Below are 9,130 nucleotides of genomic sequence, written 5' to 3'. Positions count from 1 at the left end.
TGGTGGGGAGGACTCAAAGGGGAGTTTTAACTCCAGGCTATTTTGAACCATGTAACTTTCCTTCAGTCGGGGAGGCCACCTCGGGCACTGGGCACCACGGCCCGCATGCCACGCACAGGCTGGGTGCCCTCTGGGCTCTGCAGCCTGTGTGCCAAGCGGAGCCCACAGAGCCCCTCCACAGGCAAACCCAGCCCTGCTTGCTGGCACTGCAGCTTTCTGCCCCCGTGGCTCCCTGCCCTCCGCCGGGGTTCGTCCTGCATCCTCTCGCTCACCTGCTCCATGTGTGGGGTGCCTCAAGGAGCCCTCTGTCAGCCCCTGCAGAGGATCACTCCCACGCCTGGCTCTCTGGCCAAAACGGAAAGGCCACCATTTTGAAATGTCGACAAATGTAGAGGGGACAGAACAGACCTTCCAGAGCCTGCTGGGCACCCGCCCTCCACCGGCGCCTACCGCTATCGTGGCTCATCTCCAAGGAGCTGGCTGGTGGGGTCGGGGGCAAGGATGAGGGGCAGGGCTTCAGGGCTTGCCTTCACACGGTCTTAGAAATAGCCGGGATGAGTGTCCCAGGAAAAGGCTATTAATAGGCCTCCTTCCACACGCTCAGCTTTCCGGGGCTGGAGCGGTGTGAGAATGAGTCAGCAGATGGAAAGGGCTAATGAGGAACGTGGGGGAGCAGAACCATCGCTCAGCAGGGGAAGGGGAGCTGGGAGCTGAGACACTGCGCTTTTCATCAGCCTCTGGTGCTTCCCGCCCGGCCTTCCTCTGAGCACGTGATTCGTTCAGCTGGTGCCTTGCAGATGTTGTCAGTTTCAATTTCTGAAACCAGAAAATTTTTTAAAAATAATTTTTATTTATTTACTATTTATTTATTTTTGACTGTGCTGGGTCTTCCTTGCTGCTTGGGTTTTTCTCTAGTTGCGGCGAGCGGGGGGCTCCTCTTTCTTGGTGTGTGAGGGCTTCTCATTGCGATAACTTCTCTTGTTGGGGAGCACGGAGCTCTAGGCCACGTGGGCTCGATAATTTCAGTTCCTGGGCTCTAGAGCGCAGGCTCCGTAGTGATGGCCCATGAACTTATTTGCTCTGCGGGCATCTGCGATGTCTTCCCAGACCAGGGGTTGAACCTGTGCCCTCTGCATTGGCAGGTGGGTTCTTTATCACTGAGCCACTTGGACAATGCCTGAAAGCAAAATTTAAATCAGCAAAAACATCCACAAAATCCATCTTCCCACCCCCCCTCCCATACTTTCCCTTCACTGGCTAAGTCAGTGACCAGGGAAGAATCCCCTCCCCTGGGGCACAGAGCACTGTGTGGGCAGTGTTTATGACCCTCTGCACACCTGCCCACCTGCCGGCTCACTCTGGGACGAGCTCGCGTTGTAGACTCGACACGTTGTTGAACCCCAGTCCCCATGACAAGCCATTTTACAGATATCTTCCCATCCTCACAATAACCCTATGAGGCCAGGGTATTGATATCTTGCTCTCACAGATGGAGAATCAAAGCTGAGAGATATTAAGCTATTTGCCAAAGGAGCCACAGCCAGTATCACTTATCAAGTGACTCACGTAAGCCAGGGGCCTACAGTTTTCTAAGATAAAGATCCTAGTCTACAGATGAGGCTCAGAGGAACAGAGGCAACCCAGTAAGTGGTGTCATGATTTGGTCCTGGGTCTGGGGCCCCCTCTAGACAGCAGGGCAGCAAGGGCGCCAGCTCCAACTCTGCCTCTAAATCCACCACACCTCCTGCCTCTCCAGGAAAGCATTCACTGTGCCCTGACTGAAAGCTCATTAGTCTGGCAGCGCCCAGTATCAGCACTGGCTGGCTGGCCTCCGGACAGACCTTCTCGTACCACAAATCACACATTGCCCTCCATCCTCCTGAAAGCCAGGCACCAGGCAGGGCAGATCCCAAAGTGTCCGTGTGTACTTAGTTGCTCAGTCTTGTCTGACTCTTTGCGACCCCATGAACATGGACTGTAACCTGCCGGGCTCCTCTGTCCATGGGGATTCTCCAGGCAGGAATGCTGGAGTGAGTTGCTACACCCTCCTTCAAGGGATCTTCCCAACCCAGGGATGAAACCCAGGTCTCCCGCATTGCAGGTGGATTCTTTACCGTCTGAGCCACTAGGGAAGTGGGAATCTTCCCAATCCAGGAATCAAATTGGGGTCTTTTCACTTTCATGCATTGGAGAAGGAAATGGCAACCCACTCCAGTGTTCTTGCCTTGAGAATCCCAGGGACAGGGGAGCCTGGTGGGCTGCCGTCTATGGGGTCGCACAGAGTCAGACATGCCTGAAGTGACTTAGCAGCAGCAGCAGCAGCATTGCAAGCAGATTCTTTACCAGCTGAGCTACCAGGGAAGCCCCCAAAGTGTCCATTCAGGAGAGCAAACTTTAAAAGGTTTCCTGAGAATCAAATATTCTATGTCCAGATTTACTAACTGTAAGCCACTCTTTTGGGTGGCCTAAATCCCGTGGTGATCAGTGGAAATTGCCATCAGCCCCAGGTTTAAATGAAGTGGCCTTAAAGGTAACAGATACAGCATCAACCTGCCAATTTTTATCACATCGTACCAGTTCTATGGCTTATGGTTGGTAAATTTAGATAGAGGACTGTTTGATTCTCGGGAAAGTTGTGTGCAAAAGGCGTAGTGAGGGGTCAAAGAAGGGGTCTCAATGGGTACTTTAACCTCTGCTTTCTAAGAACTTTAAGTGGTGGGCACCATGACAGATACAGAATGCTTTTAGCATCAGGGAAAAGGTGTAATAAGACAGCCCTTCTTGAGTCAACCACCCTGTCAGAAATAGCCCTTCTCTTTCCCGTCTTTACTCTGCCTTAACCTTATCATAGCCCGTTTCTCTAACTCACATGACATCATGTATCAGCATCTTTACTTCCTACCTCCCCTCTCTCCCATAGGAATGTAAACTCTGAAAGAACAAAGACTCTGCCTCCTGTCCACTACTGTTTCCCAGAGGCTGGAACACATATGAAGCGTTGTGTTGAAGGAGAGAGTGAGTGAGTGAGTGAGTGTTCCCTGCAGGGTCATTTAACCACGAAGAGGTACTCCATGCCGGCTTCTCTGGGAGTGGGGATCAGAGTCCCCTTAACCTGGCCTGCCCTCGGCTCAGTGTCAGTCAGATGGAGCATCTCCCCAGGCTCCACTTTTTGAGGAAGAGACAGGGAGCTGGTGCTCACGAAGAGCCCCCTACTGAGACCTACTGAGCTGTGTGTGTGCGCGCGCGCGCGTGTGTGTGTGTGTGTGTGTGTGTTAGTTGCTCAGTTGTGTCCCACTCTTTGTGACCCCTAGACTGTAGCCCACCAGGCTCCTCTGTGCGTGGGATCCTCCAGGCAAGAATACTGGAGTGCGTAGCCATTCCCTTCTCCATTTTAAGCCCTGAACGGAGGATTAAAAAAGCGTAGTTCCCACCCCATCTAAGGGAATCCCCATTCTTGAGAGTCTCCCTCTGTGGAGTGTGGCAGTGTCTGAAGCTGGCTGTGGAGAGCAGGGAAACTTTCTGGAAAGCACCACCCACCAGATGACTATGGGCCCTTCAGCTACCCACCCCCAGCCTAAGCCATGCTCTCCTTCCCCCCGCAATGCCAATCCTGTTTTGTCCACCAATTCAGATTTCCAGAACCCCAACCAAATGGCATGTACACAGGGGTACATGTAGTCTGCCCAGGCCTCACGGACAACAAGACACTTGGCAGATGAAGGGAATTCTCCTCGTAAAGGCCCAGGTTGCACAATCCCACTGAGCGCCCTGGAGTAGGAGGCTATTCCCTCTGAACTCACGATTACCACCGTGGAGATAAAAGGCTTCCTGTGGGAGAGAGCCGGCCCCCGGAGCCAAACAACACTAGGGGCTGGCCGGCTGCCATCTTGTCAGGGCCGTTCTTGGCAGCCGGGCCGGGTGACTGGCTCCCTCACGGGCCAACCCGCCTGGGGCAAAGTTAAGGCACCCAGGCCAGCCATCGCTCCTCAGTGAGCGCAGAGCTGCGGCCTGAGCGCTGTCTCGGCCTTCCCAGCTCCAGCCTGGGCCACTTTGGCGAGAGCAGCTGCCTTGGCACATCCAACGGGAACAGACTGAAGGTTGCAGCTTGCTCACCTTTCCCAAGGCCCCCTGAGGATTTCTGATTCGACTTAGAGGCGAAGGAAGGGCATGCTGGGGCGCCCAGCTCAGGGGACTGTGAGGGCTGGGGAAGGTCACCGCCCGAGCTCGCCACACTTTTCCGACCTGGTCAGTCCCTGGTCTCCTGGCCCTGTGCCCGCAAGCTGGCTCAATAGCAAAAGCGTCTGGAGTTCCCAGTAAGAAAGCGGATCCCAGGCCCCAGCCTGTGAGCTCTGACTCCATACATACGAGGTGTGCAGGCATGCTAAGTCACCTCCGTCGTGTCCGACTCTTTGCGACCTCATGGACTGTAGCCCGCCAGGCTCCTCTGTCCGTGGGATTCTCCAGGCAAGAATGCTGGAGTGGGTGGCCATTCCCTCCTCCAGGGCATCTTGCTGAGCCAGAGACTGAACCCTTGTCTCATGTCTGCTGCGTTAGTAGGCAGGTTCTTTACCGCTGGCGCCACCTGGGAAACAGGGGCCTGGAAATCTGGGTTTTTACAAAACAGTTCTGACACAAGGCTTGGTGGGCAGCTGTCCTCACCCTCCTTACATGGAGCTGGGAGGAGCAGAGGCCCCAGTGACTACGGCTGTGGAAGCAGCCCCCAAGGGGCCACTTGGCGTCTGCCACGAGTCTGCAGCACTCCTGCCAAAGGTTCCAAAGCCACGTCCAGAATCCCCACGCGATGAGAGCACCTTCATCCCGAGAGGCAGAAACCACCTATGCCCGGTGAGTGGTGTGTCCCTGGGGTCGGCTCCATGGAGCCCCTCAGAGTCCCACGATGTGCAGTGACCCCCAAAGTGTGCTATGTGCCACGGGAACACGCACACTCAGGGGATGAGCCAGAGAGGGGCAGACAAAGGCTGGGAGCTGTGCGTCCTTTTAACCAGAAAGGATTCTCTCTCTAGGGAACTGAGAAACAGCTCCTGAAGCTGAAAGCTGGATCTGCTGAAAGCTGGATCTGCTGGAAACACGGCCTCTCTGTCTCATCAACCCTCGTTGCTCCAGGATGGCATGAGGACCCCGACAGGCTGCGGGGGCCTCCTTACACACTCACACCCACCACTCATAAAGAGTACACACAGGCTCACAGCCTCATTCACCCGCACATACATCACACACTGGCATACAGGTTCACGTGCTTGCACTCACTCACACCACAGACGTGCACACGCACACACGCACTCACAGACTGAGCAGGGGGCGGCGTCTAGAGCTGAGGCAGGACCTTGTCCCTGGTGGTTTCCAAGCATGTGGAGGAAGCAGACCCTGCCCTCTCCTGCCCTGGGAGACAGCTGGAGACTTGGGAGGCAGAGGAATTTCCCTGAGGGCCACCCCACTCCGGCAGGGCAGGCCAGCCTGGGCCCCCACCAGAAATCTCTTCGAGCCGCCCTTTCTTCCCCTTGGCCTCCCCTGACACCCCCTGGGGCACCCCTGGGGCTCGGGTTGGGGTGGACACCCCTGCAGTCCTCAGTCGGGGGTTGCTGGGCAGGGAGAGAGGGAGCTAGGGAAGGGGGAAAGGCAGCCTTCTCAGGGGAAACTGCCAAAGCGGGCAGAACCCCCCCCCAAGTCAGTGCTCTTTTCTTGAAGACAATTCTTCTCATCACAAGGACAGAGGGTCTGGGTCTCTGGGGAGCTATATCCCCAAGTTTTCACTGCGGTCCGTGCTGCCCACACCCCGTAACCTCGAGCCAGGTGGAACTCTCCAGCCTGATTAGCCAGAGACCCAGGTCTTCCTGGTGTTTGGGAAACAAGCCCCTCCAAGCTTTTCAATGAGGAGGCCCAGGAAACCTACACAGCCATCCACCCTCCTGGGTCCTCCCAAGAGCCTCCCATAAACAGAGCTTTGTAACCTTTGTTACCGCTGGGCCTCCAGGTCCCCGCCTCCACCCACAGCTTCCTAGCCTGGGCGGCTCATCCACCCCAGGACCAGGGCTTCCTCCTGGCACGCCCCATGGCCTGGGCCCCAACGCCCAGGCCCAGCAGCCTTGGCCCCACATACAGAAAGCCTGCTTCTGAAATGGTTCCTGTATGCTCGCAGGGCTGGAGTCCCAGCCTCGGACTCCGGTACAACCGGGCCAGCACATTCTTCCGTCCTCCCATTGTCCTGCCCAGCCGCGTTCTTGCCAAGAGCCGCCCTGGGGAGCTGGGAGGGGAGGTGTCTGCTGGGCCTGGGCTCACTTGGCCCCCAGATTCTGCCTCCCCCCCCCGCCACCCCCCCCCCGCCCCGTCTCCCAGAGCCCCCCTGCATTCCACGGTTTCCTGCAGCTTTCTCCTGCATCCTGGACAAAGAAGGTCCCTCTTCTGAATTCCTGGTCTGAGCTCCAGATTGCACCATGACTGCCTCACCGAACTCGGGATCCACAGCTCGAGCCCACCACCCAGAAAAAAGACTTCTTTGAGCAAAGGCATCCCGACTCCCTGGAGGATCCTGTGTCTGACGGACCAGGGCCGATGAGTGCTGTCTGACCGATGAGGGAAACCAGGAAAACGGGGAATTCCAACGTCACTCCTCACTGACTGGGGACTCCACAGCTCAGTCTGGCTCTGGGACCACACCTGGGCTGAATGCCCTGAGGAAGCCTGGGATTCCTTCTCTCTGCTGACTCCTGACCCTGCTTTGAAACCGGTGACCCAGAGGGCCCTGACCCTAATGCTAACACATGTTTTTTTCTTCCTTTAACCCTGACACTTGTTAGTAGCAACTCCCAGCACCCTAAAGCCTCCCCCGCCCTGCCCTGGCCTGGCTGTCTGGTTCCTCTGTTAATGAGACTCTGCATTCCTCTTTGTCTCTTTGATCCAGATTTTAACTGGCCCAGCCCTCCCCGGCCAGGCGCCTAGGCCACGAGCCAGGCCCTCCCCCAGGGTGGCTGCTGCTAGGAGGCTGGAGGCTGTGGAGTTTTGGTCTCTGCTTTTCCAGGGTCTCAGACTCTCATGGGGAATCCCTGCTCCTTGGTTGGCCCGGTGGCCTCCCAGGTGAAGAAGCTGGACATATCCAGGGATTTCTACCCATTTGTTCATTCACTCACCCATTCATTCGATGTGGCCAGGACAGGCTGCTCCCCCCTAGGAAAGGTCACACGGCTTAGTCTCTTACACTGTGAGCTCCTGAATCTGTAAGAAGGGCCCCATATTATATTTTTAAGTTTCTAGAGCCCGGTACTAAGTCTAATATATAATATTTCCTTAATAAAGAATTATTGGCTGAGTGAATGAAGGCGTCCACGAATGAATGAATGAATTGAGGTTCCGGCTCCGTGGCCCATTGTCCTATAGAAGGAGACTTCCAACTCTGGGAGAGCAGTAGAGACCCCCTGGTCAGTGCGTTCCTGCCTCCCCTCCCCTGACCCCCACTGTCCTTTAATGTCTATTTATAGAACTGTGGGTTTTCGGGTTTTATGAGGCAGAAGGTTAAATGCTGAGACATTGCAGAACAGAAATGACTGTTGTATCCACTAAAGAAAGAAGTGGCAATGGTGACCTTAGTGTTTGTTTAGAAAGTGAGTGGGGATGGATGGCAGTGGGCTTGGGGTTACTCTGATTCCCCATGTCTCTGCAAATTCTTCCAGAGGAATCCCATTTGGTTATGGTCTTTTCTATCCTTCCAGAAGCACACCTCTATAGCACCAGCATATGTGTGTGTGTGTGTGTGTGTGTGTGTGTGTGTAAGTATATCAACAATCAGGGGTCTCCTTGGAACCTTGGAATAAACATAGAAAACATGAGTCCTTGCTCAATCTAGTTGAGCTGACAGACAAGAAACCAAAATGTGAAAAATACACTGTGGAGTATGCAAAACACGGGGGGGCCAATGCTTAGTGAGTCTGGTGTATTAATATCATGAGAGTCTGCCGTGAAGTGGTAACTCATGAAGACAGAGACTTCTTATCCTCACATTCCCAGCCCAGGCCCCGTGCCTCACGTGGAGACACAGGGTAGGGCTCGGTGAGTATAGCTGGGGCAGATGGATCCTTAATGTGAGCAAGCTTCAAAAAGCAGAAAAACAGAAATGTGGAAAAATCAAGATAAGAAGGCAGAACTCTTGGCTCCCCAGGAAAGGGTAACAGATTCACGGAACTGTAAGATAATTCTGACTTGTAACTTCAGAGCAATCCAATGTGGACTAAACCCCAACCAAGTGATGTGGGAAAGGAATGATTAAAGCAGAAAAGTTCTTGGAAATTAAAACCATGATTGCTAACATAAAATACTGAATAGGGCCTAGAAGAAGAAGGTTAACCAGTCTTCCAAAATGTGAGCCCCAAAGAAAGAGAATCAATCTAAGAAGCCTAACACCCAAGAGAGAAAATAAAGGGAGAGAAATCATCAAATAAATAAAGTTTCCCAAATCTGAAAAAAAGATTGAAACCTTACAGTTTGAAAAGGTCCACCACGTGTTGTACAGGATGAATGGGTGGGAAGAAGAGCCTGCATCAGCAGACACGGCTTCATGGAAGCACCTGGGTCTTCATACAAGTGTAAATGCTCTTTGGACCTCAGACCTTCAGCAACTCTTGCCTGCCATATTTCTAATGGTGGGCAGGGCCCTGAGCCATTCCAGCCCAGTCTACCTGAGAGGGCAGGGGCAGGCTTGTGGAGACATTACCCTTACCCTGCCTTGCTTACCAAAAGGGCAATAAAAGCAAATAGGTCCCAGCTTGCTGATAAATGTATTTTCCTTTGTTCATTCCCCCCACCCAAACTGTTGCCACTTGCTAAGCGGCTTTCCCCACGTGGTTTAAAAGCATGGACTCTGGAGCCACCCTGTCTGCATTTGAATCCCATCTCTGCCTTTTACTAGCTTGGGCAAATTACTTAACTTCTCTGTGCCTCAGTTTTTGCATCTATAAAATGGGAATGAAAATAGAACCTCTCCCAGAGGGCGGTAAGCATTCAATCATTAATATGTGTAAAATAGGTCTAACAGTACCTGTCCTGAGAACAATACACTAGACAAGTGCTGCTATGATTATTTAAAGACATCAGTTCAGTTCAGCAGCTCAGTCATGTCCAG

The 9,130-nt window shown here is 53.7% G+C and overlaps 1 long non-coding RNA gene across 1 annotated transcript; it reads right to left on the bottom strand.

Annotated features, from left to right (window-relative positions):
* Positions 944-8,712, bottom strand: LOC106502987. Its single transcript, XR_001296656.2, has 3 exons — positions 8,491-8,712; positions 7,146-7,230; positions 944-1,177 (listed from the first exon to the last, which is right to left on the bottom strand). It is a non-coding gene; the product is annotated as an uncharacterized LOC106502987 (long non-coding RNA).

This window comes from Capra hircus, chromosome 16 (assembly GCF_001704415.2).
Source record: "Capra hircus breed San Clemente chromosome 16, ASM170441v1, whole genome shotgun sequence".
NCBI lineage: Eukaryota > Metazoa > Chordata > Mammalia > Artiodactyla > Bovidae > Capra > Capra hircus.
The sequence above is the reverse complement of the archived record's forward strand: the minus strand, read 5'-3'. Positions and strand labels throughout refer to the sequence as shown.